Source organism: Pteropus alecto, unplaced genomic scaffold, assembly GCF_000325575.1.
Source record: "Pteropus alecto unplaced genomic scaffold, ASM32557v1 scaffold69, whole genome shotgun sequence".
Classification (NCBI taxonomy): Eukaryota; Metazoa; Chordata; class Mammalia; order Chiroptera; family Pteropodidae; genus Pteropus; species Pteropus alecto.
This window is the reverse complement of record NW_006494610.1, coordinates 6,259,541-6,271,080: the sequence shown is the minus strand read 5'-3', so window position 1 is coordinate 6,271,080 and position 11,540 is coordinate 6,259,541. Positions and strand designations below refer to the sequence as shown.

Genomic DNA, 11,540 nt, shown 5'->3' with positions numbered 1-11,540 from the left:
AACTGAAACAGAAAGAATATTTCAAGCTAGAATTGCACTTTCTATTATATGAGACTAAGAAATTAGCATGTTTCCAAAGACAAATTAGTTTTGTGTACAAGAGCTATGTCTAAAATTAATTTGAGAATTTCAATAAATTGCTTAATGATTTGAAGGTGGATCGCTATCATTGCAAGGAAGATATAAAAGTGTAATTTCAATAAAAACTGTACACTTCAAATGAAATTTTAATAGCTGAGCACGAAAAGTTAATTGGTGTATTGTGTTCTTATAATGAGCCTGATAAGCTTTATCCAGGACTAAATACAAGAAACAACAATGTGTGTTACAAACAAAGATAAAAAAATAAATTAAAGATTTTCTGAGTGATGTAAGTTTTAAAACACAAAGTGTACTTTACCAATTATTTTCAGTGAAGTTTTACAGTATTAAAAACATATCATATAATTTCTACCTAATTAAAAATTATGCTAATTTGCTTAAATGTGTAGAAAGCTATTTCCTATAGTTTTTAACTATAACAATATTAACAACTATATGATACGAGAATAATTCAAACATAATTTTACTCATTCCAAATAAGTAGTCAAATAAACGTCTCTCCTAGGATTTTCTGTTATTTTTATTATTTAGTTCTTGACTTCTTACCTCAATTTAAGCCTTTTCTATAGGATTAAATAATTCACCTCTATTGCATAATCTCCAGCCTCAGAAAAATGTAGTAATACCATTACCGATCTTAGAGATAAATCTCTCCCTATCCTCACTTATCCTTCAGCTAGAAACCCATTTCTAAGTTCCACTTTATAATTAAATTCTTCCAAAATATTGTCTATACTCTGTCTTCCTTTGTTCACCTCTCATTTTCTCTTGAATCCACTCTATCATTTTGAATTAGGTTTGGCTGCAGGTGGTAAAAAAAAAAAAAAAAAAAAAAAGCAACAATCATTTAAATATGACAAATTTGACTTCTTCCTCTTGTAAACTTAGTCCAGGGGTGGGTTCAGGGCTGGTGTGACAGAATAATGAGTTAATCAACATGAGTACCTTCTATTTTGTTCCTTATCCATCCTTAATAGGTGGTCTTTATCTCACAGTCCAAGCTTTAGCCATCATACTCTCTTTGCAGCCAAAAATACTTAAGAATTAACGAAGAAGGACATGCCCTCTGCATTTGAGGACACTTCCTAGAAACCCTTATAAACCTGACCTCTAAATTTTTGAGTGCCACAGGATTCAGACCTATAACCTCATCTCTTCTCTATACTTCCCCCGGCTATCCATAATGGATTTGCAAGGTGTCAGCTTGGCTAAGACGAAATATCTTTCCCAGAATTCCCCTACTTACCTATTTCTAATTAGGTTGAGCCAGAAGGGAAACACTTGGGAGATTTGGAGAGTGGAACAGAAACAGCAGTCATTTTGTAATACGCATATTTTCTTTTATTTGCATCTTTAACTGCTCTACCTTCCCAGGAACCTCTTCAGCTTTTCTGTTTCTGGAGTGTTTGTGTTTAATCCCATGACTAAGGGCCCTGGCTTCTGATGAACATCCACATTGTCAAGGACAGAGGCAATAACTGCTGACACAGGTTTCAGTCTGTCCTCATTGGGTTCAAATTCATATTTGTAGGTTCCAGTTTGTTTTTCCTCTCCCACTTTACATCATCCTTCTTTTTGTCTAACTGCCTGCTCTGTGTACTTAAATGTCTAATCAGACATGAAAAACAACAGCTTTACAGAGACTTATTAAACCAGCCTCCATGTAACAAATTCATATGTATCTTCTAGAAGTTCTACTTCTTCAGTTGAATCCTGACTAATTACACTCTAGTAATCTCAACCAAATTCAGAACTTTTCATAACATCGGTGTGCTGAGGATCCCAAATTTACATCAATAAATTCAACCCGTCAATCCCTCCACATAACTTAAATAGATTTGTATGCCCAATTGCCTTCCTGATATTTCCGCTTGGACTTTAACAGACATTTTTATTTATATATGTTCAAAGCAGAACTGTTGGTTTCTTATTTGCCCTTTCCCCCTTCATCTGTAAACATACTTCCCCCATCCCAGTAAATGGAAATGTCTAGGTCCCTTCCCACCAATACTCTTCTGTTCCATATCCATTAGAATAAAAGTCAAATTTTTATAATGGTCTGTGAGTTCCTTCTTGATCTGGCTCCTGCCATATTTTCCACCTTGCATCTCATTCTTCTTTTCCCTCACTGTATTGGAACCACACAAGTCCCTCGTTAGTTTTCAGACTGGCTAAGCACACTCCCCCTTCAGAGCCTTTGCACTTACTGTTTCTTCTGCCTATAAAGATTTACTCTCGGAAATCCATGTCTTACCTCATAATAATTCTAAATTTTTATTACAAGTCAAATTGTTAAGGAGTCATAATTACTAAGAAAATTAGTGCTAAACATAATTACATTAAAATTTATAATGCTAAACACTAATTCTTACATTTCAATCATTTACAAATATCTATCATGATGTTTTTACATGAAATAATTTTTTTCAAACCAACATATAGAGGAAAAAGGCATGTTTTAAATCCTGCTTTAATACTATTTTTCTGGTTGCCCTTAATCAAAATATTAACTTTTTCCGAGCATTATTTTCTAGCATCTATAACAGAGATAGTTATAATAAGTAAGCTTATATAGAATAAGTATTTTGAAACTGATGATTATATTCAAACTTTAATATATAAACATTTCCATAATTTTTATATTATTTTATATTAACATGAACACATTAAAATGTTTAAATAAGTTCTATTTCAATTATGAGGAATATGAAAAGGTCTGTACGAAGGTCTCTAAATATGTTAGCTTTTCTTCCCTACTATTTAAACAATGGGTTAAATGTGTGTGTGTGTGACTAAATATATATATATATATATATTTTGGCCTTTTAAGAACTCTCTCTTATCATGTACTTCTGCAAATAATATTACAAAAAGGATAATTGATTTTTCAGGATTTAAATAACTTGGCTCTTGTGTCATTCTAATGTTGCATACAGTCTGAGGCATTGCTGTAGACATGGAATGTCTCTTGTGTACTTTTGGAAAGATGTAGGTACTGGGCAACCTATTACTTCTCTAGTCTCATTAAAGAATGAATGACCTTTGCAGAAAAACAAGCTAGCCTCTCAAAATAAAAGAGAGCTAATATCTTACAATCAATATAGGAATCGTCTTTAACACATTTTCAACATGGTCAGAATTTAAAGGAGTATAAAACGCTTTTGAAAACTGCTGAAGAATTTAATTTGTAGAGCAAAATATTTTATAAAATCTAACTCAGAGTAGTTTCATTTACTTTATGGATTTCTTTCTTTGTAAAAATCGACTCATTAAGAGATTTTTAAAAATACTCATTACTTACATGTTGGGAAAATAATATTTATGCTGACCAAATTTATACTCCTTGATTTGGTAACATTACCATTAAAAGCCTGGGCATATAATCATCTCAATGTGGTCATCACAATGTACTCATTTATTCATTACAAAAGAATAGAAAAGCAAACGAATGAAAGAAAATATATCACATATTTTAAGGTTTATTATTATGAGAAATTAATAATTAAACAAATAAATTTTGGGTGTGATGAATATATTCTTTATCTTGATTGTAGTGATCGATTCAAACTAGTGTATACATGCATCAAAATTATCAAACTGATTGATTCAAACTAGTGTATGCATGCATCAAAATTATCAAACTGAATATCTGAAGTATGTATATTTTATGTAAAGTATTTCTCAATAAAGCATTTTTAAAATTCATAATCGCAATATTAAATATAAAATTTTTAAACTTATAAAACATTTTAAAATCATTCAAGATGAGCCCAGTGCAGAGAAATTACAAAAAGAAAAACAAAACTTTAAATCATCATGCTCTGTTCTGAACATAAGATGATTGTTTAAAAATATATTGGGTAATAACATACACTCTTGATGAAACAAAAAAAAATTGTCTAACAAATAATCATTTGTTCCTTTTATCTGTGACTCAAATCTTGTTTTGTTGGGAATAAAACTTCAAAGTTCATCTCTTCTTCCCACCAGCAAGTTTCTCACCACTCTAGTCTAGAGAGACAAAGATCACAGCCACAAGACTGCATCATGGTCAATATCCATCCTTCTCTAAACCTCATTCTTCTTTTAAAAAGTTCTGTTATTTTGGAACTTATACCTTTTGAACTAACCACTCTCTTCTCATTGATATTGCCTACATACAACTTCTTTATTAGTCCCAATCTTTCGTCAGAGACTATGGCACTTATCTCGTGCTATTCTAAATGACTTCAGTATCGAAAAGCCCTACTTATCCAACATTTTAAATTCCTTGACCTTCTAATCACCAAAGATTAGCTTCTCCCTAAGCGTCAATTTCATAGTTACGACCTAGATAATTTTACTACAGAACTGCTCCATTTCCAAAAGCATTAATTCTGTAACCATCTTCAGAACAAAAACTCTACCTCAAGTTTAATCTCTCAGTCCTTTGATTTCTAAACCTCAGACACCAGAGAGCAAGTATTTCAGGTTTTGGACCCATAGTGTCTCTGCCTTAACTACACAGCTCTGCCACTGTAGTGCAAAATCAGCTGTAGACAATATGTAAACAAATGGGCAAGTCTGAGTTAGAATACATGACTTTTTAATGGACACTGAAGCTTGAATTTCTTACAGTTTTTACATGCCTCAAAGTAGTATACACCTTTGATATTTTTTCAACTATTTAGCAATGTGAAAAACTTGTTTTAGCTGCAGGCTATACAAAAATCAGGCCTGTTCACTGTCATTTGCAAACCCTGCTGTATCTCATTAGAACCTTTAGATTACTCATGATTTGACTTTCTTCCAGTTCATCACCCCTCTTCTGTCTCTATTTCCCTCTTTATCTTGCTTTGATTCTAAGATTGCCCTATTTTAATAATACTATCACCAATAACCTAAACTCCTTAGTCCCTCTCTTTTATTCTTCTACCATCTGGCAAAACACCAGTCTTGTATTAATCTGATTACATGTTTTCTCCATGACTAAACCCAAGGTAGCTTGGCACTGCTGCAGAAAGTCATAGCAGGGAGGAAGGATGTTACACTAAAGATACAAACACTAACTCAGTTGGGCTCTCTGTACTGACAGAGCTGAGGTCTCATCTAAGACTCTATTAAGGAAGGATCCACTTCCAAATTCACTCAGTTTCTTGGTAGATTCAGCTTAGTGTGACTGTAGAACCGAATGAAGACTTTGGTTTCTAATAGGTTGTCTGTGAAGGCTGCCCTAAGTCCTAGAGCCCCCCACCCCAACAGATTTTTGTCATGTGGGATTCACCAACATAGCCGCTAGCTTCTTCAAGGCAAGCAAAAGAGAAAGACTCCAACACGATGGGCAGTGCAATCTCAAATAATGTAGTCATACAATCAGTACACATAAACATGTATATCTCATCACCTTTGCCATATTCTATTGCCATATTCTACGTGTTATATATGGTTATATCTATAGTTATATCACCTATAATATGGAAAGGCACCTATAAGTTCGCTTCCTATTTGACATTCTTTAAACAGTTGTTTTGCTTAAGTTTTGCAATAACTTATCACTTAAGAGACATCGTCTATTTTAAAGGGCTTCCAAGCAGTTATTAGTAATCTTTTGAAAAAAGGGTAATGTAATTTTTAAAAAGTAATAATAAGATCTATGTATGCTTAAAAAAATAGATTGGTCATATTCACTTTGGCTATTTTTATAATTTTGTTGAGATCATCTCTATTGATAACTAGGTCTGTAGCCCAGGCAGTTTTCTGTTCTCTTTTCTAGGTAGACTGTAATCAGTTGTTATTAAAGTTACAATGACCCAATAATTTTCTGTTTACATAAATACAATGACGTTCTTTTGTAAAAGTATTCATAATTGTACCTAGGACACCACTGTAGAGTGTTAGCTTACCCAGTTATTCATCTATAAGGCAATAATTACAGAATAAATCCCAAGAATTACTTTAAAGAACAAACGATATGCACATTTGCATGCACACATTCAATCTCTGTCTCTCAACATATTCAGGGAATCTGAAGAAAGTTTTGAAGAAATCCTTATTATATTAATGCTTGTTAGATTAAAATAAATGCTTATAATTTGTAAATTCTGTAAAATAATTGGAGTTTTTAGAGTTTAGAGTATTTAAAATGATTAAAATTTAATTAATTTTCTTTCAAGTTATTTTCATCTCTAAATTGGAAGACAATAAGTTACTTTTCTAATAATAAGAAACATTGGTGTAATATTTTTCACTCATAACAATAAATGAGGGAAAGTCACAATTGCAAATGGTACCATTTTCATTAAGAAGCCAACACAGGTACAGAATTCATTTCAGTGTTTTTGTATTTAATGTGTTATCTTTAGTCATCACATTGCAATAAAGATTTTTGTTCTTTTCAAACAGGAGGAACTGTTAGGTAGTTAGTCAGGCAAGAGTGACAGGAGCCAAGGCCCAGCTCTGTAACCATAGAAACTTCCCTTGAAGACCTTCCTTAAGGACCTCCCAGAAATACCTCCTTTTTAGGGTTATAAATTACCCCAAATCCAGAGCACAAAGGCCATAAAAGCTGCTGGCTAAACCAGCTACAAACACATGGGCAGAAACTACTGCCCCTAACTTCAACCTCATTATATCATCATTATAATATCATGACTATCCCTGGAAGTTCATGAATCTAATTATAACAGACCAAATTCTGGGTAAGCACATGTGTAGTAGGTAAAGCGTTATATAGCAGCCAACTGTCAGTCAAGGTGACCTCACATAGGGATCATCTAGAACCTCCTATCACGGCCCAAATATAAACAAATTTTCCAATTTCTGCTTTGCTACAGCACTAGTGGCTGGAAACCTGCCCCTTCCTTTGGGGTGTACTATTTTATCTCTTTACCTCTTAAATTCCACAGGGCTGCAGCCTTCCTTAGCATGGCTCATCTCCTTCTAAAATATACTTTCAATAAATCTGACTTTTTCTAAATCTCACCGACCTGTAAGTCTTAGCTGCATTAACGGGGAAGAACCGAAGAACAACACACACCACCACCCTACACTATTCACCTCCTCCTCTTCCCCCATGCCACTAGGGTGACACTGGTTTTCACCTCACCCCACAATTGACAGAACCTTACAGTTCATACTATTTATTTTTGTTTTTCTTGATGCAGTCAATGTGCAATGAACATCTTAGTAGTACTTCGGTATGATTTCAATAATTTTTTTGTTATGAATTATGAGTACAGAGGTTGTAGTCATTTTTTGTCTAAGTGTGTAGAACTTCTATTTTGTATTTCAGGAACGAATCCAGAAGAATTCAGATTGTCAAATATCTTTTGCATATTTAAAAAAATGCTTTTCTAAATATCCATTAACTTTACAATAAAAAAAAATACCCGGGCATCTTCCTTTATATATCCAAATGCCCACCCTTCCTTGAGGTGATCCTTCAATTGATGCTCTTATTTGTCTTTTGAAATTTATAATTAAAGTATGCCTATAGCCATTCTTTTCTTAGGTTTAGCATGTTAAACTGAGTAATTATCAGTCATTCTTCAAACTTTCAGTTATTGTTAATGTTTTTCATTACTCTCTTAAGATACCAAAGCCAAATAAAATGTGACACACCCTTGTTAGAATTTAAAATCATCTTTTTTTGGAAACCTATTTCATAACAACATGTAAAAACTCATGAAATAGTATTAGGTGGGAAAATTATAAAATTGTACTTAATGTTTGTATGTATACAAAAATATCTTGCTAAATTGAGAGTTTAACAGTGTCTGTCTCTTAAGGAAATGGTTTCTATAATTTAAAATTTCTCCTTTATAATTTTCAATAGATTCTGTAGGCATAAATTACATACATAATAAAGGGCCTTTTCTTTTCATGGTTGTCTCATATCATTATCTTTTCTTATTATCTTTAATATTATTTGTAGGCGTTTGAAACTTGATCCATTCTACTTGTGATTTTGCATTTTGCTTCTCAAATATTCTATTACTTCTACATAAAAAGTCATCTTATGGAAGATTATTATACTGTAGAATAGAAGTCATCAAACTGTAGCCCATAGGCTAAGGCAGCCTACAGTGAGCTAAGAAGTGTTTTACATTTTTAAATGATAGGGAAAAAATCAAATAATATTTTGTAACATGTAAAAACTTAATTAAATTCAAATTTCAATGTTAATAAATAAAATATTATTGGAACACAGCCACACACATTTGTTCCCATATTATCTAGGACTGCTTTCACAGTACAACTGCAATATTAAGCAGTTGCAAAAGAAACTAAATGGCCCACAAAACCTCAAATATTTACTATTAAGCCATTCACAGAAAGTTTGCTAATCCTTGATCAAGATCTTGGCTTCTCAAATTTTATATGCATACAAATCACAAAGAGGATCTTTTTAAATACAGATTTTGATTTTGTGGTTTGAAACTGCATTTTAAATAAGTTTTCGGTGATGTTAATGCTGCTGATCCATGAACCACCCTCTAACCAGGAAAGCTCTGGATTGTAACTTTAACATAATATGCAAAATTTGCTAGTCATAAAAAATTTTCAAAAGTCATTTTCAGGGCATTTCAATTGTGTGTGTGTGTGTGTAAGAGAGAGAGAGAGCGAGAGAGAGAGAGAGAGATCAGATCACCTTTTTCTTGAAAATTAATAATAGTGTATCTGAACAGATTCTAAGTACAGATAGGGAAAACATATAAAAAAAAGAAATAGTCTATGGCAGTGCCTCCCTGAACAAGCCGGATCCCGTCTGATCTCGGAAGCTAAGCAGGGTCGGGCCTGGTTATTACTTGGATGAGAGACCACCTAGGAAGACCAGATGCTATAGGTGTAAAAAATAAATAAAATAAAAAATAAGGGATTGTAAACTGGCAAGGTCCTTGCAATCTGTGAGGTCAACCAAGGGTCGCCTCGCCTTAAAAAAAAAAAATATGGTTACAAAGCATTGATGTACAGTAAATTTTTAGGGGTAAATTTCTAAATGTTCTAGCCTATATAAAGTATTTAATACATTGACATATACCTACAGATTGTATTTTCAAATATAGTTATTCATGTAATAATAGAAAAATTAAGCATGCTACATTCTTACATTAAAAATGTTTAATTCTAACATACTAGTAATAAATATGCATATAAAATCTACAATAATTGTTAGGTTATAATTGCTTGTTTTTTTCCCCTTTTCAAGAAAATTATCTCAAAATATTTTTAAAATTACAAAGAAAATAGTTCCAGTAAATTATTGTAAGTATTGGCTATATTGCAGAGGAGTAGCCCTAAGCCTCTCTTTCTCAGCACTGATAGAATGACAAAGTAGGCCATTGTGCTGGAAGAGCTTTCCCAGGGAGAAACTAAGGGGTTCCCATCTGTGCTGTGTGGAGTGCTCTCTGTTTGACTTCTCCCCTCTTTCTAAATTGCTTCCTCTCCCCTTAGGCTGGTATGGTGAGGATGAGCTTGTGATTACCTTCTCTTGGGAGGTCTCTTTGTGCTTATGAGATTTAGCAAAACCAAGGAAAGGACACCTGGGGTGTCCAGTTTACGGCATCTCTTCTTTAAACCTTAGGGAGAAACACTCTTTTACTTGGGTTAAGATTCCTTGTCTCTTGTTAGCAGGAAAGTATGCTCTAGGAACAAAAATCAGGAAGAAAGACCACTAAGCCTAATACTAGTCTAGACCTTAAAACTAGAGGGATGGTGGAATTCTCAGTGTTTTGAGGATTAAAATCCTAGTAATAAAAACAAATTAACACATAAAAATATACTTCCATTTTACACTGCAGTTGCATTCCTGGAAAATCCAGTATATTTTAAAACATGCCCGAAATACTTTTTTGGTTTACAAGTAAAATAGAATGAGACTCTACGTTCAAATAAGATAAATAAATATTTCAATTATATGAATGTTAAACAAAACATTTCAAACTCTTCCTGTATTGCAGTGTGACTAGCATCCCTGGCTGTCAGCCACTAGATGCTTGGTAGTGTCCCTCAATCATTGTGAAAACCAAAATGCCTCACAAAACCCAAATGTTCCCTTATGGTACAAAATCAATTAAGAATTTATACCATAGAGCAAAGAATCAGAATAACAGTAATAGTAGTAATAGCAACATCAGCAGCAACAACAACAACAATAATAACACATTTTAGGTTTTCAGGACACATTACCTTATTTTAGCAATGAGTTTATCTCAGCTACTTAAATAATGTATTCTTTTCAAATTGCACTTTGAAAGCACAAGAATATACATTTTTGTACATTCAATGTTCTCAAATCCAGTCCTGGAGGCCACTTTTGGGGCAACAGCGAGGACAGCGATCTTGCACTCCCTGAAACTCTTCCGGAAATGTTTGAAGCAGCTGCATTAGGCAAGGAGAAGCCATAGAAGCAGAGAACCCCAAGCGAACCCTGCCTTCAGAAGAACACTGAGTCAAGGCAGACGCCCCAAAACCGAAGGAAAGGAGATGAAAGAATATGTTGAAGCAACTGCGCACTTCTACGGAAAAACCATTGAGCTCTACAGGGCCCACGTGTCTATTTTTGTAAGGGAGCTGTAGCCTACAGTAACCTCCACCTAGGCGAGGGGGCGGTGTGTGTGTGGGCGGGGGTGCAGTGAGGGCTGCGAGTATCCTCTGCATAGACCCGTCGGGCAACACAACTTAGAGCAGGATGAGCCGAGAGCGTTCCAGACGGCAGTGGCCTACTACAAGAAGGCCTTAGAGCTGGATCCCGATGACACAAGTTATATCTCAAACCAGCCAACAAATTGAGAGAGGCATTGAGTCCCACGGGAGGTGTCGGCAACTTTGACATCACCTGTGTGCTGAACAGCTTGTTTCATGAGTATGACAGCAAACCTAATGAACGATGCCCAAGTTCAGCAACTCATGTCCAGATGATTTTGGGCAGCTCAACTCCTTGGGGACTCCCGGCACCAGCCCCTTGCAGAAGGACCTGATCAGTCGCATCCAGGCGGGCCAGCAATTCGCTCAGCAGATGCAGCAGCAAAATCCAGATGTGATAGACCAGCTCTGAAGTCAAATCCAAAGTCAGATCCCCCAGCACCAGCAACAAGAACCACAAGGAATAACTGCCTGCTTGGTGCCTCGGCGTCATCGTGTGACTGGAAGCCTTCTAGTATTTTGCCATTTTCTCCCATTGGACTGCCCAAGGGGGAGGGGGAGTGGGAAGAAAAAGAAAAAGAGAGAGAGAGAGGGAGAGAGAAAGAGAGAGAGAGAGAGAGAGAGAAAAGGAAGGAAACAGAGAGAGGCTATGCAAACACTTTCTGCTGTCTCTTTTTATAAGAACACTAATCCTATCACTTTCTTTCCTTACCCTTACAACTTCATTTAACGTTAATTAATTACTTCCTTAAAGTCCATACCTTCAAATATAGTCACACTATCGGGCTTCAGCATATGAATTTTGTGGGGACATC

The 11,540-nt window shown here is 34.6% G+C and overlaps 2 pseudogenes; both read left to right on the top strand.

The window, feature by feature from the left end:
• Positions 1 to 11,540, top strand: part of LOC112474001 — a 17,607-nt pseudogene that overhangs the window by 4,058 nt on the left and 2,009 nt on the right.
• LOC112474025 lies at positions 8,811 to 8,929 on the top strand (annotated as a pseudogene).